At 47.0% G+C, this 24,379-nt stretch overlaps 1 protein-coding gene across 4 annotated transcripts in view; it reads right to left on the reverse strand.

Annotated features, from left to right (window-relative positions):
* Positions 1–19,259: 19,259 nt before the first annotated feature.
* Positions 19,260–24,379, reverse strand: part of HMG20A (high mobility group 20A) — a 70,943-nt gene continuing 65,823 nt past the window's right edge. For all 4 annotated transcript variants that reach the window (XM_073303478.1, XM_073303479.1, XM_073303480.1 and 1 more), the window contains one exon: positions 19,260–22,690. The gene's annotated coding sequence lies outside the window, so the exon portion shown is untranslated. The remainder of the gene's footprint in view (positions 22,691–24,379) is intronic.

Here is a 24,379-nt window from a genome sequence, read left to right on the forward strand (position 1 = left end):
GTAGCCCGAGTGAAAGGTTTCCTGCTGCCCATCAGCACTTGCTGCACCAAATGCAAACAGAGGAGTTCTGAATGGCTCAGCCATGCAGCATCCATGCCATGAGGTAGAGAGAGCGTAGGTTGGGGTGACAGAGGCGGCCGTGATCCTGAGTGATCAGATCTGGAGAAAGAGACAGTGGAACTGGAGCGTCCACAGAGAGCTCCAACAGCGTGGTGTACCAAGTGTTGTCTGGGCCACGCTGGGGTGACCAGAATCAGCCGTGTCCTGTCCCTGCGCGCCTTGATCAGGACTTTGTGCACAAGGGGAAACGGCGGGAAGGCGTAAAACAATCGGCTCGTCCATGGGAGTAGGAAGGCATCTGTGACAGAGCCCGGAGAGCAACCCTGGAGGGAGCAGAAAGCTGGACATTTCCGATTGCTGCGGGAGGCAAACAGGTCGACCTGGGGAAACCCCCACTTTCGGAAGATGGAGTAGATGACATCCGGACAGAGCGACTACTCGTGGGAGTGGAAGGACCTGCTCAGGTGATCCTCCAGCGTGTTCTGGACCCCTGGGAGAAAAGACGCCACCAGGTGAATGGAGTGGGCTATGCAGAACTCCCACAGTCGAACAGCCTCCTGACAGAGGGGAGAGGAGCAGGCCCCCCCTTGCTTGTTGATGTAGAATATGGCCGTGGTGTTGTCCGTGTGGACTGCCACACAACAACCATGCAACTGCTCCTGAAAAGCTTGACAAGCAAGACATACTGCCATCTGCATCCGAACGTTGATATGGAGAGAGAGCTCAGATGGGCCCCATAGGTCCTGCGTCTGGATGTCCCCAAGATGGGCGGCCCATCCCAGGGCTGACGCGTCTGTGATGAGGGACAAGGAGGGCTGACGAGTGTGGAAGGGGACTCCTTCACATACCACCCTGGGGTCTAGCCACCAGTGGAGGGAGGCCAGGACCCTCTCTGGGATGGTGACCACCAGGTTCAGGCTGTCTCGACCTGGGCAATAGATTGATGCCAGCCAGGCTTGTAGCGGGCGGAGCCGAAGTCTGGCATGCCTGGTCACATATGTGCAGGAAGCCATGTGTCCTAGAAGACTCAAGCAAGCTCTTTCCGACGAGGTTGGGAAGCTTTGAAGGCTCCAGATAAGACTCACTATAGTTTGGAAATGAGCGTCTGGCAGGAGGGCTCAAGCACGCATGGAGTCCAGTACTGCCCCTATGAATTCTATTCTCTGGGTCGGTTCTAGTGTCAACTTCGCCATGTTGAGAAGGAGGCCTACTCGACAAAATGTGTCTGTGACCAAGCAGAGGTGAGACTGCATCTGTTCTTTGGGGCGTCCCCGAATGAGCCAGTCATCGAGGTACGGGTATACCTGCACCCGCCATCGACGAAGGAAAGCCGCCATGACTGCCATATATTTGGTGAACACTCGAGGGGCCGTAGAAAGGCTGAATGGAAGGACCGTGAACTGATAGTGTTCGCGGTTGACTACAAAGTGGAGGAAGAGTCTGTGCGCCAGATGGATCACTATGTGGAAATATGCATCTTTCATGCTGAGGGCAGCATACCAGTCTCCAGGATCCAGGAAAGGTATAATGGTGCCCAAGGAGACCATGCAGAACTTCAACTTTCCCATGAATTTGTTGAGTCCGTGCAGGTCCAGGATAGGCCGAAGCCCGCCCTTTCCCTTGGGGATTAGGAAGTAATGGAAGTAAAACCCCCTGCCCCTTAGCTCCCTCAGAACCTCCTCGATCACTCCCAAGGCGAGGAGTGATTGAGCCTCCTGAATAAGGAGTTGCTCGTGAGAGGGGTCCCTGAAGAGGGACAGAGAGGGAGGGTGGAAGGGTGGGGAGAAAGAAAATTGGAGAGAATATCCCCTTTCCACCATGCGAAGAACCCAATGGTCCGTGGTTATGAGGGACCAATCATAGTGGAAACGAGATAAACAATTCAAGAAAGGTGGGGTAGGATCCTGAACGAGGTCTGGTACACCGTCCTCGGGCATCCCTTCAAAAGGTTTGTTTAGAACCTGCTGAAGGCTTGGATGGGCCCTGGCCCTGCCCAGATTGATGGTTGGAGGGCTTCCTCCTGCCATTACACCCCTGTCTCCTATAAAAATCCTGCCTCAGCCGAGGAGGAGGATAGAAGCATTGTGGAGGCTGCTGAGGTTTAAAGAACTTCTGCTGGGTAGCCGGTGTGTGCATGTCCAGTGACCTCATTATAGCCCTTGAGTCTTTAAGGCTTTGTAGCCTTGAGTCAGTCATGTCCGAAAACAGGCCCTCTCCATCAAAGGGGAGATCCTGCAATGTTTGCCGAAGTTCTGGTGGTAAGCCAGACGCTTGCAGCCAAGAGATACGCCTCATCGCAATCCCTGAAGAAAGGATCCGAGCGGCAGAGTCCACGGTGTCCAACAAGGCCTGCAATGAGGTCTGCGCCACCATTTTGCCCTGTTCCACGAGGGCCCCAAACTCTTCTCTGGACTCCAGAGGTACTAGCTCCTTGAACTTCAGCATGGAGTTCCAAGAGTTAAAATTGTATGGGCTCAGGAGCACCTGTTGGTTAGCAATCCAGAGCTGAAGTCCCCCCCGCCCCGAGGAATAAACTTTGCACCCAAATAGATCAAGGCGCTTGTCCTCTTTTGACTTGGGCGCCGGGGCTTGCTGACCATGCCACTCCTTCTCCTAAGGCCACCACCAGTGAACAGGGCTGTGGGTGAGTGTAGAGGTAGTCATATCCCATAGACGGGACAAAATACTTCCACTCTACCCCTTTAGCAGTCGGGGGAATGGACGCGAGCATTTGCCAGATTGTTCTGGCAGTGGTCTGGATGGTCCGAATAAGAGGTAGGGCCACCCTAGATGGAGCCTCAATGGACAAAATGACGACCACAGGGTCCTCCACCTCTATAAACTCCTCCACTTGAAGGTTCATATTCCACGCCACTCTGCATAAGAGGTCCTGGTGGGTGCGGAGGTCTATCGGAGGGGGACTCGATATAGCAGTTCCCACCACTGCCTCATCAGGTGAGGATGAGGAGGAGGCCATGGGAGGAAGAGGATCATCTGGAGCCTCTTGCGGAGCTGGGCCCTGTTGTCCTGAGCCCGCGACCTCAGTGTCTGGGCCAGGAACTTGAGCTGGAGGAGGGCCTGGAGCAGGCTGGGACAACACCACAGTCCCCATGCCTCCAGGGGCAGGATGGCTGGCTGTGGCCTCTGGCACTCGCGGCTCGGACGGGGCTGAACAAGAAGCCCCAGATGGAACACCTTGGGCCTGGTGGTACGCCCAGTGCACCCAAAAAGGCCATTGAGTGGATCCTTGAGCGGGACCTTGCTCCTGCCCCTGCCAATGTCCAGCCCCTGAGTCCACGTGGCTGTGGTCCAAATGGCAGCAGTCTGAGAAACGCGACCCTGCCTCTGACTCTGACGAACAAGAGGCAGAACATGATGGCCACAGTGGTGCTGAGTGGGTATGTGCCGAGTCACAAAGACGAGATGCTGGAGAGCGGTACCACGATGCTGGAGACCAGTGCTATGATGTTGGGGAGTGGTGCCACAATGCTGGAGACCAGTGCCAGGACCTGGACCTAGGCCATGACAATGACCGGCGTCGGGAGCAGCGTCGGGACCATGATCTACTCCTGGACGGCGACCAGCGGACCGAATGGTGTCGAGACCAGTGCCGGCAGAAGGAGCGGTGCCGTGAGTATGACCGGCATTGCAATGGAGAGCAGTGCCGGGACTGCAAACAGTGCTGGGCCTGCGAGTGGTGTCGGGAGTGGGAACGGTGCTGAGAATGGGATTGGTGCCATGGCTCGACCAACAGTGCCAGCAGGTGGATAAGAGCCGGCTTGCCCTGGGATGGTGCCACACGAACAGGTGCCGACGCCTTGGCCTGCTGAGGGGATGCCGACACTGTCATGGCAATCAGATCCCTTGCAGCCACAAAGGTATCTGGAGTAGCAACTGGATCTCAACCATGCTGCGAGTCAGGGAGTCCAGTCGCACCAGACTTAACAGCTCCGCTCTCGGTGCCGGAGTCAACGGTGCCGAAGCCGCCAGTTGTGTCCCTGGGCTCTCTGCTGCAGGACGCAACTCTGTGGGAGGTTCCAAAGAGGCTGGTGCTTGTTGAGGTGGGCCAGCCTTTTCCGGTTTCCGGTGCTGCTTCTGGCCAGGCGAGTGGGAGCGGTGCCGGACCGCTGATGTCGGCTGCGGTGCCGGGGAATGTCGGTGCCATGGGTCTCTATCAGAGTCCAACCGCGGTGACGTTCCTATTGCTGTCGCCAGGGCACTGCGCACCGAAACACTTGGTGCCAGATCTTGGCATGCCGCTGGAGGCTGAGGGCTAAGAGCCGCCTCCAGGAGGAGCTGTCTTAAACGAAAGTCCGCTCCTTCTTAGTCCAGGGATGGAACCCTTTGCAGATCCTGCACTTGTCTGCTTGATGAGACTCCACCAGACACTTCAGGCAGAGTCATGGGGGTTGCCCGTTGGCATGGGCTTAGAGCAGGAACCACAGGGTTTAAAGCCCAGAGCCTTGGGCATGAGCCCAAGCAAACGACGGAGAGGAGGGAAAAACCCCTCCAACCCCACTAATACAACAACTATAACTGTAACTGTAACTATAACTAGGAACTATTAATAAACTGTGAGGAAAAAAAGCGTGAGGGAGAGCTGCAAAGCCGAACTCCACAGTTCCAACCACCGTCACGGGCAGTGAGAAGGAACTGAGGGGGCGCTGGGTCAGCTGGGGTATATATCGAGCGCCATGAAGGTGCCACTCCAGGGGGCTCCACAGCCGACCCACCGGGTGTTGCTAGGGTAAAAATTCTTCGATGGCCACGCACGCGGCTCACACACACCTAATTGGAATCAAAATGAGCAAGCACTCGAAGAAGAACTATTTTAACTTTACTAACTCACAGGTAAGAGAAACTGGTTTCCAGCTATGCATTTGCCAGTGTTCAGTGAGGCCTGGGGCCTTGGCATGAGCTGGCATCTGGTCTGCCAGCATTACAACAAGCACTGCATAAAATGCCTAGATAGAAAGGAAGCAGATACCTTGCAAGCATCCCATATTCAGTTCTTCCAATGCACCTCCATCTTGATATGCATCATCCCAGTTGCCCACTTCAAATCGTAGATGGCTATTTGTTGGAAGCATTTGCTGTATTCAGCATTTGTTGAGAACTCCTGGTATGGATGGTGGATGACCAAATTCTCATATGAAATTGTAATATATTATACCTGCATAAATCTGGAGTAATTCCACTGACATTAGAATTTATTCAGGTGTAAATGAGATCATAATTTTGCCTTAAGTCCTTAGTTCACTAGGGGTTTCTTGTGGCACAGTGGCTGGGCTTTCTTCAAAGTGTTCTGAAAGAAAATAACTAAAGGGGAGAGAGACAAAATGAAAGAGTAATGGTATTATTTTCTCAAAAGCTTTCTATGGGAGAGTTTATTCAGACAGCTGGGAAGGCTATCCTGTGTGCAAGGCTCTGTTTTGGAAGCTCAGAGATGAAAAACAAAATGTAAATTCAACAAGTGAATATTCATAAGATAAAAAACTTCATAAGAGTTTATATTTAGAAACCTATGCTCAAGAACACACCTCCCAAAAACAGATGTTTAGACTGGTGAACCATCCTGTTACCCGCACAATTATGTCTCCCACCCCTTCCCTCCCTGGGCCCGGAGTTCCAATAGCCCTCTATGGGTTAATGGGACTTTTTCCCAGTGAAAGACCCTTTATCACACAGTGAATATTCTTAAACATGTACATGTGTTTATTAGCAATCAACAATTCATCAGCAGAATGCACACACCAAGCGTCTAATGCTCACCACTCCCAGCAAAACAGACAGATGTCTCCTGATGGCCAGTCAGGGTCGTGTCATCTGGGGCTTCAGCTTCTACACAGACTGGTCAGGCAGGAGTTAAAACAATCTAGCCGCTTTGGTCTCCAGCTGATTCCTGGAGTTAAGTTCCAACAAGCTTGTCTCTTGACCCTTATTATATAGTTAAAATCAGGGTTTCTCTTATCTATGCTTTAACCAATTATTTTACTTAAAGCATGACTATACAATAAATTTAACCAATCATAACCCCAATGGGCTAAAACAATTTTCTAGCAACAGCAAAACCTCATAATTTCTACTTATCAGCAAAAGGAACTTTTAACAAAAACTTACACAGGCATCCAGTAAGAAACTTGCAAAAAATCAAGGTTAGCTTGTCCCTACTCCCTTCAGTGCCCATGAATCTGTGATTTCAGTGTATCTATCCCTCTTGGTAATGCTGCAGCTGCGGCTGATACTTCTCGGGCTGCCTAAGCCAAGGCCGAATTCTCCTGACTCTATAGTTTTTGTTTCCAGCTTATGGTGGCTGAACATACAAGATGGCTGCCAGGTTGTGCTACGTCCATACACAAGAAGGCTGTGGGACAGGTCAAATCCAGGCCTCTCATTACAGTCCAGACTGACATTAGCTATGAACCCTCTTATTACTGAAATTTAGCAAAGCAGTGTCTTTGGGGAGATTTCTAGCAACTGATGGGAATCCTTCCTCCATGGACAGGAACAGAGTCAGCCTAGAGTATATTTTGGTGGCCCAAATTTGCAACTTTTTGTTCCCCAACAAGCTAATAAAACAAGTTCTCCATCTTTTCTCCATTCTATTTCCTCCTTTGTGTGGCAGGGTGGGAGACATGTCTTTTGGCCAGACATTGTCCTCCTGAATGCTGCCCATCCTTTGAGGATAGGCTCCAAGCATCTAACTGCAATGCAGCTCTTCTTAGAGTCACGCCGCACTCACTGAAATATGGCACCCCACATGGCCACATATCTAGTTTATGTTTTAAGCCCCCCCTGGCAGAGTATCCACAGGCAGCTGGAAGCCACATTTGACATGGCTGGGAGGTGGCTGGCTTGAGGCTGAAACTGAGCAGAGGTGATTCTCCCTGGAAGCGGAGTGGAGAGAAGGGATGGATTTTGGAAAGCACTGGCTCAGAAAAGGATTTAGGATCATGGTGGATAACCAGCTGAACACGAACTCCCAGTGTGATTCCTTGGCTAAGAAAGCAAATGTGATCCTTGGATGTATAACCATTTTATATGGCACAAGTGAGACAATTACTGAAATGTTGCATCCAGTTCTGGTGTCCACACTTCAAAAAGGATGTTGTAAAATTGGACAGGATTCTGAACAGTGCTGCAAGAATATTTCGAGGACTGGAAAACCTGCCTTGCAGAAAGAGGCTTAAAAAGCTCAGTCTATTTAGTTTGATCAAGAGAAGGCTAAGAGGCAACTTCATCCTGGCTTAGAAGTACCTACACTGGGAAAAGATTTCTAATAAGAGAAAGCCCTTAAATCTAACAGACAAAGGCATAACAAGATCCAGTATCTGAAAGCTGAAGCTAGACAAATTCAGATGAGAAATAAGGTGCAATTTTTTAACAGTAGGGGTAATTAACCACTGGAACAGCTTACCTAGGGGTGTGATGGATTTTCCATCATTTGAAGTCTTTAAACAAAGATGGAATGTCTTTTTAAAAAAGTATGCTGTAGCTCAACCAGACGTTAAGAGTTTGCTGCAGGAATAATTCGGGGAGGCTTTCTGGTCTGTGTTACGCACGTCAGACTGGATGATCATAATGACACCTTCTGGCCATTAGGTCTATGAATCTACAAGGGTTTAGGTGGTGGATTGGCCTTGTGCTAGACCTTGGGGGAAGCGTAACAAAAGCAATACTCCGGTTTAATATCAGAGATATTCCAGTCATCATACTTAATTGGAAAAAAGAATAAATCACTGGGATGTTTGAAATATGATGAAAACAGACCAACAAGCAAACAGGAAATCAGCAAATTGTAATTTGGTGCCAAACCCTCCTTAGAGTAGCTTAGAGCCCCAGTGCTGGTGCACTGTCTACGTTGCCACTTTACGGCGCTGAAACTTGCATTGCTCAGGGGACTGGTTTTTCACACCCCTGTTTCAGTGCTGTAAAGTGGCAGTGGAGACAAGGCCTAAATCAATATTGTGCATCTTAGCTATTATAACACATCTCTGAATGCTCCCGTGGAAGTGTGTGTGTCGGTTCCTCTGTGAAACTACAGTACAGTGGCTGGAAGGATTGCAAGGCTCATGGGACTGGTCTGTAGAGCTAGTTTTTAACTACACTATGGGTTGCTGAGTTGTAGCTGGTCTGGGTTGATAGGGATTGAAGGTAAAATCCTGGCAAAATTCTCATTGACTTCAGTGGAGCTAGGATTTCACTCTGAATGTTCTTACTACCTGTCAGCTCTGTGGTGGCCTCCATGAGATGAATTGATGGGGTCAACCAAGTTCTTGGACTGTGGAATTGGTGTTGTGGACACTTGTCCCTAGCACATATGGCAGTTCTAGACCAAGGAACGAAAGGGCCTGGAAGGAAGCTGGCATTACCGTCACTCATGTATTGTTTCCAAAGACACCTGCCAGTCACCAGTGTCAATCTGGCACCTGACACCACCACATAATTCACTTTTAAGAAAACTAGGATTTTGTTCAATCCTTGGCCCTCACAAGGCCGTTGTGTTCGCATCACCTGTGTTCTGGTATCATTTCTACAGAAAAAGCATTGTTCTGGCCTGTTAATCATTGTCTGTCACAACTTTATTAACACTGGACTCTGCCCCAATGCCCTTCAACTCAATCAATGAAGAGAACCCCAACCAAAACGCAACCATCTCAGCATCCTCCTCCCTCTTCCACTCAAACCTAATGTAATTTTCTCTTTTATCTGCCACTTCACTCTGCAGCGCTGCCCTATGTGACTTACTCTGGCTTTACATTATTGTGAAATCAGAATCAGGCCCCCCAAGTCCACTACCTCTATTGGCCATCTGTCGTCTTTTCTTTTCTAATAAAACAACAGTCCTGTTCTCTACACTTGCCATTTCCTTCTGCCCAACCTTGACCCCAGAATCCCTATTTTATCCTGCCCTACCCCAACTCAGCTATGGATGGATTTAGTTGGGATTGGTTCTGCTCTGGGCAGGGGGTTAGACTAGATGGCTTCCAGAGGTCCCTTCCAACTCTGTTATTCTATGATTCTATGTTATCTGTATGTTGCCTCACACTGTAACTTACAGCAGAGTTTAATTGAATTTGGCTATGCAGACTGCAATGGGCCATGAAGCATTTTGTGATCCTTTTGCATAGTGTTGTTTGCACCAGAGTAAATTGTATTTGTACATAAGAATCCGTTCGCAGAGAGGATCTTGAAACCGTTTACTGAGCCATGTATAGGCTGAAGAGAACAGGAAGTTTATATAGTGACCAAGTGACTCAGACAGAAGAGGAAAGTTCCAAATAGAGGACACTGCACAAATACAAGAGCAACCTCCAGCTGTGAAGAGTCACAAGGAGAAAGCAAATATTGAAGGTGAGAAGGGACATCAGAGCAGATGGAGAGGAAATCAGAGAGTTTGCATGTACTGAGACCATGGAAAATGTAGGGACAGAATCCTGCCCTTAGTTACACTTATGCAACCACACTGAAATCAGAGTTATATGAGTCCAAGGGCAAGATTTGGCCCTAGAAATCCAGAAAATCAGTATTGAATTGGATTTAGAGATGGATCAGCCAGTGGAAATGGTACCTGATGGGGGTGATGTAATCTTGCTTCCTGGAGGAAGGGAGTAGTCTCTGAAATTCACAAAGCAGGGATCTAATCAAAGCCACCACAGAAGGAATTACCATAGTCATGATGAGAAAACATAATGTTGGAGGTGAGGCAAGCATGTCTAGGCATCACTGCAAAGCTCTGTGGGCGTGTTGGAGATGTCTATCACTACTTCCACCTTCCTCAAGTTGCTGCTTATGCAGGCAGTAAAATCACTGCATAAATCCCAGAGAACAAACTGAGTTAGCACCCCATTAAATACAATGGAATTTCAATGCAAGGAAGGGACATGCCCAGATTAAACTACCCATGGAGGAACCGGCCCATGGGTAAAATATATCAGCTACACTGACTGATGGCTTAAAAAAAGATCTGAGATGCTTGGGAGTGAATTTTACAAAGAAGAATTTCCACGAGGTAAGAAGGGGATGTGTTCTTTTGAAATGTGCTTAAGCAGCACATATATTTTTGCCATGCACGTTCTTTCTACAGTGGGGCAAGCACCACAGGGAATTTAGCCAGGAATTTCTATTTACTGTATTTCCTGTTATCAGTAGAATGATTTTCCTATTTCCCACACAGATAAAGATCTTTAGTTTACAGCTCCAGCTTGTTGACCTTGTCAATATTTCAACCTAGCCTGGAAATTGGTCCCAGAGAGAGGAGCATTGTTCTTTTTTTCTGTTCATTTCATAGAGGAGAAGATCATTTAAAACACATTTATTTCTAATGTTGTGTCTTACTTTTTACACAGCCAAGACTCCCACAGTTGTGAGCTCCTCTCCACACCTGGCACTCAGATGTTCTCCTTCCAGCAACTTCTCAATGGAAGGCTTAGTTTGTTGTAAAGGATGAGCTTTTCCACAGCTAGCGCTCCTGTACTATTCCACAGCATAACTCCTGGCTGTGAAAGCAGTAACAACGTGCATCCTCACCAAGGCTTGCTTGTGTCATGCTGGAACACCATTCCAGCACCCTTTTTGGGAGCCATAACACCGTTCTGGTACTTTCGGTACTATCACTTCCCGGAAGTGCATTCCAACATTTCTTTTGTTAGGACTGGAGCACTGCACCTCGCAGCCAATTCTCCTACATTATTTCCCTTTCCAGTAGCTGTGGTCTCTCAGCACAGCCTCTGTGTTACCAACTCTCACGATTTTACTGCAAGTCTCACTACATTCAGAGCTCTACGCTTTTGGAGTCCTGTGAGGACATGACATTAGCTTCTTTAGTTTTAAAAGTAAGTGACTAGTTGCACTCCTGGTTGCATAGAAAACCTTGAAACCCATTAACTCTAAAGGCTCCAAATCCAGAAGGCAAATAAAAAGACCCCTTAATTTATTATCTTTTAAAAAAATTCATGATATTTTAAGCCAATCTCTTACTGCTTTTGGGCTTGACTCATATTTTTTGAATGCCTGGGACTGGCTATCCTGTAACCTACAACAACCCCCCAGAAGTTCTTGCTTGGACAGGCTGCTCAGGCTCTCGCTCTCTCTCTCTCTAGCTGTGGTAGTGCAGTAAACTTTGTATGAGCCCTCTGACGTGTGCTCTTACTCTTTGTATGGCAATGCAGTAAATTTTGTACATGCCCTGCACGAGCACCAGCTGTGTATAGAACGCAGGATGATATTGCAGTATCAGATGTTGCATGGCTTCTATTAGAGAGATCTATGCACCCACAACTCCTAATGGTTTTCTTTTGTTTATCACAGCCCTGATAGTAAAGGAGCTAGAGAGGGGGAAAACCTGTGACTTTCCACCCTGCTGGCTGTTGGCACGTTATTTAGTACACCTGAGACAAGAAAATTTCCCCCAATTTTTAGCCAACTGGAAATATTATCACACCCACCCCTTTCAGGCAAGATGACGACTTCACAAGGACATTTAGACATTCGGGTTCACTTGCCGTGCTGGAATTTCCCTGTAATACAGAAACATCTGTCCTTCTCCTAGCATCTTGAAGCAGAGCAGGAATAGGAAAACACACCAGCTGATCTTCAAATAGAATGACTGTCTATCTAGAACAAAAGTAGGGGCTTGATTTATGTTTTGAGTGCAGCCGTGAATTAGTAATCTAGTAACAGTAATTTTCACTCCACCTCAGTTATGCTATATTAGGAATTACCATTAGAGGGCACTGCCTCTCCCAGTAGGAATTAGGTTCATTTCTTTACATAAACATAGATTTCAGCCATCTGGAAATGTGCATTTATCACAATTGTGAAATCCTGAAGCTGGTGTGCAGCAAGAATTCCACTTTCACATTTGTTACATTTTCCTCTCAAAAGCTCTTCAGGAATGTGTGGAATTTGGACATCTGAGACCAGACATACACACGCAGAGTAAAAACTCCCACTTCTCAAATGTCTCTAAATCAGCAATGGATGATCATGAACTTCATGGAACATTACAGATTTTATTCCTTTGCTCTCCTCCCCTCTTCTCCTCCTCTACCCCTTTTTTAACTAGCAGATTTGAAGAAGGTGGGGAAAATTCCCATCCTTTGGGGGGAGGGATAGCTTAGTGGTTTGAGCATTGGCCTGCTAAACCCAGCGTTGTGAGTTCAATCCTTGAGGGGGCCATTTAGGGATCTGGGCCAAAAATTGGAGATTGGTCCTGCTTTGAGCAGGGGGTTGGACTAGACAACGTCCTGAGGTCCCTTCCAACCCTGATATTCTATGATCACAACATCTATGAAAAGCACAAGAAGTTCAGCTCTGGGCTGCATTCTCCTTCTCCTCCACAGAAAAGAAGAAACAGGCAGGCCGCTTTTGGTAGAACTTGGTCTAAATTATGTGTAAATTGGAATGCCAGGGACACTGGTTACTAATATGTGTAAAAGACAAAGACCCCTCTCCCCATTCTGAGTCAGCTTCATACCTGCCAGAAAGCTGGATGTCTTTAAACATCCACATTTTTCCCTCCTACAGCTCTTTTCTTAGCTAAACCATCAGTGGAATGCGCTTGGAGAGTTATAATCTTTTATGCATAGTGTCAACACCATCCAGAACCAATTTACACAAGGATAACAACTAATGGCATCTGTGCTGCTGCGTCCAAGAGCAAGGGCAGCATTTCTGAAGAGGCAACTTTCCTGGAGAAGGATTGGGCCCAGTTAGGTTTCCAGAGCTTTCCCATGCCCCAAGGCTCAGGCATCCTGCGGCCTTCTACCTTGGATGTACTTCCTGCGTCCCTCCCCCATTCAGAACTGCTTCCCTTTTTCATTCAGAAATTGAGGAGGAAACAAAACAAAAAACACCTCAGCAGGAATTTGAAGTGTCAGACAGGAACCAAACTTCCTCTGAGAAGGGATGAAAGGGCCACTGCTGCTGTTATGGTTTATTTTGGACGGTTGCGAGGGGAGAAAGAGGCCATTGAGAGACAGCTCTAAAACTTCAGGATGGGATTTACTTGCAAGTGCCCTGGGTTGAAGGGTTAATTATTTCAAATAAATTAGATGAGGGAACTCTCTCCAGGTGTACCACTAGAGTAGATTTAATAAAATGGGTGGTGTTCACATGGGATAGGCACAAGGGAATCCCCCACTGGTATCATCCCATACTGAAATTAACTACACCCTCCTTCTTGGAGTCCCCAAAACAGAGGGCTGGTTGCTCGTCCAGTGTAAGCTGGCAGAGTTCCATTGATCTGATGAAGCGATGCCTAGTTATGTCAGTAAAGCATCTAGCCCAGAGAATCGGAAAAGTGAAATGCTTTGTACGTTTGCCATGTAAACTCCTTGGTAGAAAGAGAGACTTTCAGCCCGCTGAGTAACACGTTTCTACTAAATTAGAAGGCCTTTTACTCACTAAAGCCGAGTTCTGAGACAGTGAAACCACCAATATGTGAACAGTAAAGGGAGAGTCGTTATTTACTCAGTGTGAGGAGCTAGCTGTGTCATCTACAGTGGCAGGGAAAACACAGATACCCTAAGTCACTGTATAGTCATTTATACAGAGCAAAGCGCGTGTTCTCTGACACCATTGGGTAGCATTCTGCACCCCCTTGGCACAGGTGTAAATGGCTGCACAAAGGGTAGGGCAATAAAGAATTAGGCCCAGAATACCGAAGTCTTCCCTAGACAGGTGAGAGGGAGGTTGACTGTCAGCAAATTGCTTAAAGGTTTGTAGTGATGGCAATGAAGTCAAAACATCTGCTGTGTTAGCATCGGGGGGATCGCAAACCTCTTTTTGTATTTATTTTTTTAAAAGCTTGCACATTTCTCTTTCTGTAAATATTGTGTAGTGGAAGGTACTAGACTGAGTATTTATCCAGAACTAGAGTAGCAGCCGTGTTAGTCTGTATTCGCAAAAAGAAAAGGAGTACTTGTGGCACCTTAGAGACTAACCAATTTATTTGAGCATGAGCTTTCGTGATGCATCCGATGAAGTGAGCTGTAGCTCAGGAAAGCTCATGCTCAGATAAATTGGTTAGTTTCTAAGATGCCACTAGTCCTCCTTTTCTTTTCATCCAGGACTAGAGATTAACATCTTTTAAAATTAAAAATATTTTCTCAGTTTGCCAAAGGATGAAGATTTTTTTCCTTGTATGTGGTCTGAAGACCCCGTTCCAGTTTTGCTAATCAGGCAGGAACCTCATTTTGTAGCGTAATTAGGTAACAACATTTTTTTTTTCCCTACTGAACCTTTCAAATCTCAGTTTAGATTGTGACTAATTTATTACTTGTATTGCAGTACTAGCACCCAATGGTCCCCCTCAGGATCTCACTATTAGGTATCTTACAAACACATAGGAAGATACAGTCCCCGCCTCAAAGAGCTTAGAACAGAGGTGGGCAAACTATGGCCCACGGGCCACATCCGGCCTGTGGGACTATCCTGCCTGGCCCCTGAGCTCCCGGCCGGGGATGCTCGCCTCCAGCCCCTCCCCCGCTGTTCCCCTACCCCGCAGCCTCAGCACGATGCGACGCCGGCCCTCTGGCCGGCCGCTCCTGCCAGGCAGCACGGGCAGTGTGGCTGGCTCTGGCATGGTAAGGGGGGCGGGGGATCCCGGGGGGCAGACAGGGAGCAGGGGGCAGTTGGATGAGGTGGAGGTTCGGGAGGGGGAGGCGCGGTCAGGGAACGGGGGGTTTGGATTGGCATGGGAGTCCCATGGGGCCTGTCAGGGGTTGGAGGTGTGGATAGGGGTCAGGGCAGTCAGGGGACAGTGAGAAGGGGGGTTTGGATAGGGGGTGGGGTCCCAGGGGGCAGTTAGGGGCAGGGGTCCCTGGAGGGGGCAGTCAGGGGACAAGGAGCGGGGGAGAGGGGTTGGATGGGTTGGGGATTCTGAGGGGGGCAGTCAGGGTGCGGGAAGTGGGAGGGGGCAGATAGGGGGCGGGGGCCAGGCTATTTGGGGAGGCACAGACTCCACTACCCAGCCCTCCATATAGTTTTGCAACCCCGATGTGGCCCTCGGGCCAAAAAAAGTTTTCCCACCCCTGGCTTAGAAGGTAAGGCCTTGATCTTGCAAGGTGGACAACCTGCACTCACAGGAAGTCCATGGGGACATGCCCATGTAGATTAGCTTGCAAGATACAGAATAAATTTAAGACAAGGCTCAACAAGTCTGAGTGTAACAATATGAGGGAGTGGGTGAAGAAAGGATGGGGGTATCAATGGTATGGTCACATCTGTACATAGATGAATAGCATGCACAGCTTAATGGGTTTCAAATCATACTAAAGTGTTCTTCATTTAAAAACCTCTCCCTATTCCCACTTTTTTTTTAAAAAACTGTGCCTCTTATTTTAAGCCTCTGTTTCTATATTTCTTTTTAAATCACTACCTATCTCTGTTTCTGGGTTTCTCTAATTTAAAAATAATAGCTAGGTGTGTTTTGTTTTTTTAAACTACTGCCTCATAGCTTTTCTAAGATATTTTCAAACTCCATATGGCACTTATCCTACTAGTATCTGGGGACACAAGTGACTTTATAAACACGAATAGGCCCACTCAACTTGATGGAACCACTGACATGTATATAAAGTTAATCGTGCTTAAATCTTGTAGGACTGAGGCCTAAAATCCCAGCAAAACTAACCACTTATGCATGACGCCATGCGACGCCCTCTGCACACTGCAGTGCACACAGCCTCTCATCTTTCGCCCTCCTCACACTTCCCCATCCAAGATGCAGTGCAAAGGTTAGTGAAGAGTCCAGCTGATGTAACAGTGATGAGGGAAGCAGTGGTTGGTGCTCACCTGGTGATGGTGAGGCAGGGGAACTGAGGTAGCTGGAGACGGGTGAAAGGAGGTCAGAGAGGACCGTCTGTCAACAGGGAGTACACAAGGGTTCTGTGTTGATTATGGAATGTACAATATGCAGTAGCTGGAGAGGTACAGCTCTGTCCCACTGCTGGGGTGGGGGATGTTCTGATGCCATCTTAGGGGTTTCGCCATCCCTTTGAAAGTGCTGCTACTTCTCTCCCTGCCCTATGAGAAAGGTGCTTCATTTTTGGTTTTTACCAAAAAAACCAACACCTGGGTTTTACAAAAGCTATGATTCAGTTTGTACCGACTTTTCACCTGAAGTTTAGACCACTCCATTACAAAATTATCCACTCCAGTACATAAAAATACTCATTTTGTTAAGAAAATCCAATACATTAGATTGATGTGTTTATGCTAATAATAAATTAGTCTAAGTATAAATGTTAAAACAAGGCAACGCAGCGGAAGATACACACACGCAAGTGCGTGCCCATATGTATGTACTCGATGAACTTCATGAAGTAAACCACAGCACTCAAATGTTTTTACTACTCTTACTTTTCTCTATTTGTTCCTTTTTTCTGTCCTCCCATCTCCCTGCATTAACCCCAGTATTTCACCAGAAAACAGAGAAGTTAATTTTTTGCACCAATTTTTACCCATTTTTAATTTTTTGTAATAAACACAGATAAAGTCCCTGGGAAATTTTAAGCAAAATAAAAACCAAAATAAAGGGCTTTTCATATAAACACCACCACACAAACAGGGGTATCCTTTCCTTGTATCGCAGGAAACAGGAATTTCTTCAAAGAGTAGTTTATCACCTCATTATTAAGTCATTGACTAAATTAGATCCTTTGCACCACTAAGATCTTCTTACTAGGATACAGATTCATACAAAATCTTCAAAATTTAATAATGAGCATGTCACACCTAAGGTTATAAAGTTGGTGGACCACTGCCTTCTGGCTACAGGTTAAGTCAGATATGATAAATCCATGTTGTGTTGGCCCTGCATCAGAGTGAACCAGAAGTTAGAGATGGAAAAAAACTATTTGACCACTCAGACCAGTGCAGGCTTGAAATGCAGATCAAATTTGTATTAGCATCAGTTCAGAGGAATCAGCCATCAACACCATTTTCAGCCTCTTTTCACCTCTAAGTAAGGCTGAGGAGTTTAGGACAGGAAGCCATATGTTTGCATAAACATCCCATTCTCCTGTGTTGCAGTCACCTTTTCCTCTTGACTTCCCTTAAAAGCTGTGCTTTAGCAAAGTCCCAGCTGCATCTGCTTGCCATTACTTGTCTATAAATATTCAAACTTCCAACATCTTCTTTGGCACACATACATAAATGCACCCTCACTGTGCTAGTCTCCACACACCAGTTTATAACAATCGAACAGGTTGGCGATAGCACCAGATTTTAAAAGCTTTGGCCCTTCACTTGCCGATAGCTCCCAGAGTCCAATTTTCATACCTTTACACAGCCATATACCTCATCCGCGCTTACATTAACCAAAGAGGCCAGTGCCAGGTGTTAGTCCCTGGACACTGGTTTCAGGGTCTGACTTGGCCAAGGCCACATCAGTTCTCTTACTAATTAGTGGATGCAGACACCTGACTACATATACCAGGTGGTGAACTCCACTTACACCCAGTAAATCTGCAGTTTTTGCAATTAACAAGGCAGTTCCTGAATTTGACTAGGAAATCCCAAAGATTAAAAAGATAAAATATCCAATGCTCTCAGCAATGAGGAAGGAAGAGACAAAATGATCCACTGGTCAGTGAGAGATCATTACAGAAGAGCTGAAGGATAACCTTTAACTCTAACTGGACGGAATGTATTTCAGGCTCCAAAGAATACAGCTGAACTCATGCGAAGTGTAAAAAATACCTCACTTGAAATCTCATCTACATTACTGACAGGAAACTGCCTGCGGAACAGGAAGGAGCTGTGAGCTTTTCCTCCGAAAAGAACCCAAGCTCCCCCATCTCCCCTAAAGGATTATTAATCACTGATCCAATCCAGCAGCTGCACAGCAAAGAGGGATTAAGAAAAGGAAGAAACAACTAGTGGAAATATTACAATGCATCGTGGTTTGTTTTAAAGAAAGCATGATTGGCCACCATCTGCTGCCTGACGTCAGACACAGGGATAGCAGCACTGGCTGAAAGGGAAATGGACCCCTGCCTTTGGTGATGCACTTCTTGTGGCTGTTTGTTACTTTTGCAGGTGTGCACCAGTCCTGTGCTCGCCAGTGTTTAGACAGGAAAATGCTGGCGGGTGCCCTTCAATAAAGGATACCCTGGGTCCCCTCCATTTTGGAACCTTAAAGGCTTACAGCACATGTGATGCCAAATATACAAGGTGTGATACAAAGCCAAATTAGCATATATCCTGATATCTGAAAGAGTACTGGAACCAAGGACTTAATTGTGTATAAACAAAACTAGTAATCAGACTGGGCAATCATAATAATCAGATGTGACCCTGGGAATAAATTAAATGGATGGTTGAATAAAGTCCCATGGTTTTGGAAGGAGTTCCAGTGCAGGAGAAATTCATCCAGCCAGAAGACTCCTTCACGTGGGAGTCTATTCCCAAGGTATGGGCTGCATGAGGATAAAAGATGGCTAGAAGATAAGTTCTCCATCCCAGTGAGCAGAAATGGAAGACAGATAGAAGGCTCTGGAAGGGGAAGGAAAAGGAGCTGAAGAGGTCCAGGGGTAAGACAAGATGGAAGATGACCAAGAAAAGAGACAGGGAAAAAATTGGTGGGAGAATCCCAAGGAAGGGAGAAAAATGAGGGTGGATGAGAAACAAAGAAAGGACCTGCTCGGTTAACTCAGTTGGGTGACAGGGGGATGACAGGCAAGTCTTTACCTACAGCTTGCCCTATTAATGATGCTGTATGACTATTAAATTTTAATGGTCTTCATGGGGTTTTCAACAGTTGTTACTTCTTCAGGTGCATGAAAGGGGAGCTACACTTGAAAGAGGGCAGCTATCCAGCCCTCTTCTCCTTTCAGCACCAGGGCCCCTTCACACAGAGCTAATACACTTGGGCTGAAGAGGATAAAGAGCTCCCATTAGTTCTATGATTGTCTGACAAACAGGGTAAAGACTGAGCATTCTCCCCCACTCTGCTCTGAGCATCATTTTCATAGAAAACCAAATTACAGCCCAGCATGGCATTCTAAAATACAGACTCCTCAAACTGTGAACCCACCATTCAAATGAGCAACTGAGGAAATGAACCTGTTGCCAATATGGACTGCTTACGAGTTTTGGTGACTAATGTGGAGTTGACAAAGTCTCTCAGACAAGAAGGCAATGGTGGTAAGATTTCTCTCATTAACATGCAGTTAAAATTCAATCAGAATGGATTCAATGTTGAACAGTTTTAATGAAGCAAATGTCAAGCAAGCATATCATCTTCTTAAACAAAGAAAGTCTAAAAGTTTAATTGCAAAAACACTTGTACAGAAAACTTGGCATTTCAACAATTCCAAACACATTAATCCAGAAAATGGACTCCATTTTAATATGTTTTTGTTAACATTTCTCAGAGCAAAGAAAATGTCTGACCCTGCTCCTCCCCTCACCACCCACTTAATTTTTTTTGTCAGCCAACACACTGAAAAATGTAAACTGAAGTGACACTCATGAAAAACACTGAAAAGACAAAATTCATTTTTCACTGGGTAAATCAGTGCAGATTTGAAGCTTCTTAATGAGACAAAACATCATCTATAATATTGTTGGAGAGCAAGAACTCAAACCATACCCCCCCTCCCCCATCCCAGCTGCTTCAAAACGGGTCATGTCATCACATCTCTCTTCCTCTATGTTGGGGAAAAGGGAAAGATTTGTCAGTCAGCATGCAGCTAACGGTAAGTACCCGCTTGACTCTCCCATCCAGGAACAGGCATGCTTTGCCCAACACAGAGATAGATTGGCAATGTGCCAGGAGCTGATGGCTACATCTGATTTGTGTAAGACAGGGCAGCTTGCAGCCATCCACACCTTAAATATGGACCCAAAGTGGATCAAGCCCTCGCATCACATGCTGAGACCTTAAGTCTCCATGGAGTGTATCTCTGTATTAAAGATAAGAGTTACCATTGACTGATTTGTTAGAACTCTGTGGGCCCAGGTTTTGGCTGTGGACTGCACTTAGGCTACTCCCACTTCAATACAGCAGTCAATTGCCACTATTACTAAATGGTGTGAGACGGAGGTGCTTTTTCCTGAGATGCTATTTATCTACAGGATGTCCTCCCACAACCCCTTCTTCACTACAGAACTCAGAACTAGTTCATGCTAACATCACCTGGTCTTGCCCAGTGTTCCCTCTGATTTTCCCACCCATGTGTGGAATTTTGTTACGTGCACCAATATGGAGGTGATGTAACACACATCACTTTCATATTGGTGCACCTAACAAAATTCACGTGGTGGGGTTGGGACTGAGGGGTTTGGCATATGGGAGGAGGCTCAGGGCTAGGGCATAGGATTGGGGTGCAGGCATGTGAGGGCTCTGGCTGGGGGTGCGGGCTCTGGGGTGGGGCGGGGATGATGGGTTTGGGGTGCAGGAGGGTGCTCCAGGGCTACAGTGGGGAGAGAGGACTCCTCCCAGCTCTCTCTCCCTGCAGCAGCACCTGGGCTGAGGGGGAGAGGTACCTCTCCCTGCCATGGCAACTCTGGGGCTGGGGCTGCAGGATAGGTGCCCCTCCCCCGGCCCCAGCAGATCTGTGCCACTCCTGGGTCCGGGCCAAGCTGCACTGCCACGGTCATGCCTGGGCCCGATCTGGCTGCGGTTGGGCCGCCCCGGCTGCGGCAGGTCTCCGGGAGGGTTCTCCGAGCGCCTGCGCAGCGCTAAATAGGATGCTTTGAGGCTGCGCAGCTTACAGGGAACTTAGGTCTTGCCTATGTTAAGGAAAAAGAAAGTCAGTGCCCCAAGTTGCAGCTCTTGTGAGTGAAGTCTTGAAAAATGATGAGAGAGAAGACAAAAACGAGTCCCTCCATGAAGGAAGACTCGAGCTTACACTCCTTGCTGTTTGGCAGCAGTGAAGGTAGCAGCTGCAAGGCAAGGGGTGAGTGAGCCCCTGTCACAGAAGGCATTGACTTGGAGGTGGCTTCAAGCAAGTGTGAAATCTGTGCAGCATGCACTAAAGAGTGGAAAAGGAAGAACTACTTTTTAATCTTCAAATATAAAATTGGGCAGATGCTTACATTGCAGATTCGTGAAACTGTTCTTGCTTGCATCAGCATGGCAAGGTAATAAAAGCATTCCCAGTTCATGACAGGAAAAGTCCCAAGATTTTCTGAAGGAAGAATAGGAAGGTGGCATGTAGAACAGAGAGCATGGTTGAACCATCATAATAAAGCCCAAGGGTATTCAAGAAGTTCTCAACTAAAGCCTGAACTAATAATTTGACAGGACCCCAAGGGCTGCAAATAATTTGCATAAGACAATGCAGACAGTAGATGTCTTCATCTCTGACAAGCAGGTGAGGTGCAACTCAAAGAAACTATAGATCTCAGCACGCAAGAAGACACTTGCCATGAATAAAAGGCCATTCAAATCAAGCAGGAACATCCCATGCAGGAAGCGGTAGTCTCCAGAAGATGCACTTTTGTATTAAAGGTGAGGGTAGCCGTGAGCTGCACTACGGAATTCTGTGTGCCACAATTTGCTCACCTTTGCTAAAGCTGCTCTCTGCTGTTACACTTCATTGCAGGCCCCTTTTATAAAAATGGTTCCTTAGTGCTACAACAGCAGATGGACAGAGGGAAATGGAATTCCCCTGCCTGTTTCTCTTTGTGGTGGAGAGATGACTTGGAACAGAATATCATTCGCTCAAGCAGGCTGCAGCTCACATCATATTAGACAAAGCAACATATCAGAGGACAGAAAAGCGACATGTTTTATTTTAGTCTAAAATATAGTTTTGCACTTTTCCTGCTGGCTGAGAGAAGCCAGCCTTTCACTTTCTCTCTTGATTACCGCTGACCTTTTCAGCAGTAAAATGCTGCACCAGCCATTTTCAATAGATAGGAACAGTGGAGTCTTGCTGAGAAGCAGGACACTCATGCAGCAGAGATGCTTGGAAAGAGTAGCTGGGAGGGGGAAAAGAGAGAGCCCTTCCCTCAGGGTCGCACAGTCATGAAGTGCCAGCCACAGCCAATACCAACAGGAAGGAACCTCATGTTGTACGAGATGTAGCCTAGCACATAAAAGAGAAGCTTGCATTGAAGACACGACAGGCGGGGCAGGATGGTGCAGTAAGGAAGGCTGTATCTGTCATAGCAAAGAATCCAGGTGTTGCTATACAGTGCAGCGAACATCAGTTAACAGGAAAAGGACAAAAGGAGAATTGGAAGGGGAGAAGGAAACCCCACAGAAAGGATGAAGAGATACAAAGCAACATAACATTTCAAAGTTCTATTACCATAACACAAAGGCTGCCTCCACTACACAGATTGGAAGTAGATTCACCTCCATACTTGTCCAGTCCACAGAGTGTGTGGGTATCCCCCCATCCAGCTAAAATGATGGAAAACTGATGATTGTACGGTAGTTACATGCTCTGAAAGCTTTACACGGAGGACAGTTCAAATGTTTAGTGGCTGGTGCCTGTGGCTTCATAGGAGCTTTTAATTCATTAAATAGTTTGCCCCATAGGCAAGCTGCTTAGGCAGGGACCAGGACAGATCCTGAAGTCTTGCCTCCCACCTCCAGTCTGTTTCCATCATGGCTTTTCATTCCTCACTGGCTGAATCACTTTTGTAAGACACCCCTGGGCCAGGAGACCTGCAGATGAAACAGAAACAAATGTTAGATGTTTAGACCAGTCTGTCAAAATAAACAGGACGTTGTGAAGAGATTTTTGGAGGGTTAATTTGAAGGGACCATATTAAAGTACACTCGATAGCTGGCAAGCCTACAGAGAAAGAAGCTTATCAAGTGGCTTGGACAACTTTCCACTGGGAAACCAGAATATGATTCTTTATAAGAGTTATCAGGGAGTCAGCTCAGAGTTACCTCTGAAAATCACCTCTGAATCTGTGTTTCAGCCCAAACAATTGTTTTGAAATAAACTATTTTCCCCATATATGCACATATCTTTGGGGCACAGACTGTCTACTGCTCTGTGTCTGTACAATGCCCACACTAAGGGCCCCATTCTTAGTTGGTCCCTAGGCACTACTGTAATAAACATTAATAATAATAATCATACAATGTAACTCCCTAGGCTCCTGGGGTTCTGTGTGCCTGTAACTCTGGTAGTGGCACACTGTGCCTGGGAGGAAAGGGGAGCCGAGGCAGACTCAGAGTCGGCAAGGCAACCAAGAGGGAGAGAGGAGAGCCACTATGCATAGGGCCCTACAAATTCATGGCCATGAAAAACATGTCACTGACCATGAAATCTGATATTTTGTGTACTTTTACCCTATACTATAGAGATTTCATGCGGAAGACCAGCGTTTCTCAAACTGAGGGCCCTGATCCAAAAGGGGACCATGGGGGTGGTGGGGTGTTAGAAGGGTATTGTAGGGCGTGATCGTGGTATTGCCACTCTTACTTCTGCTTCAGAGTAACAGCCGTGTTAGTCTGCATTCGCAAAAAGAAAAGGAGTACTTGTGGCACCTTAGAGACTAACCAATTTATTTGAGCATGAGCTTTCGTGAGCTACAGCTCACTTCATCGGATGCATACCGTGGAAACTGCAGCAGACTTTATATACACACAGAGAATATGAAACAATACCTCCTCCCACCCCACTGTCCTGCTGGTAATAGCTTATCTAAAGTGATCATCAGGTTGGGCCATTTCCAGCACAAATCCAGGTTTTCTCACCCTCCACCCCCCCACACAAATTCACTCTCCTGCTGGTGATAGCCCATCCAAAGTGACAACTCTTTACACAATGTGCATGATAATCAAGTTGGGCCAAATGGCCCAACCTGATGATCACTTTAGATAAGCTATTACCAGCAGGACAGTGGGGTGGGAGGAGGTATTGTTTCATATTCTCTGTGTGTATATAAAGTCTGCTGCAGTTTCCACGGTATGCATCCGATGAAGTGAGCTGTAGCTCACGAAAGCTCATGCTCAAATAAATTGGTTAGTCTCTAAGGTGCCACAAGTACTCCTTTTCTTCTTACTTCTGCGCTGCCTTCAGAGCTGGGTGGCTGGAGAGCAGCGGTTGCTGGCCGAGGACTCAGCTCTGAAGGCAGCAGCACAGAAGTAAGGGTGACAATACCATACCATGCCACCCTTACTTCTGTGCTGCTGCTGGCAGCGGTGCGGCCTTCAGAACTGGGCTCCCAGCCAGCAGCCGCCGCTCTCTGGCTTCCCAGCTCTGAAGGCAGCGCCGCAGCCAGCAGCACAGAAGTAAGGGTGGCAGTACCGAAACTGCCCTACAATAACCTTGCAACCCCCCTACAACCCCCTTTTGGGTCAGGAGCCCGACAGCTACAACACTGAAATTTGAGATAA

Source organism: Lepidochelys kempii, chromosome 10 (assembly GCF_965140265.1).
Source record: "Lepidochelys kempii isolate rLepKem1 chromosome 10, rLepKem1.hap2, whole genome shotgun sequence".
NCBI lineage: Eukaryota > Metazoa > Chordata > Testudines > Cheloniidae > Lepidochelys > Lepidochelys kempii.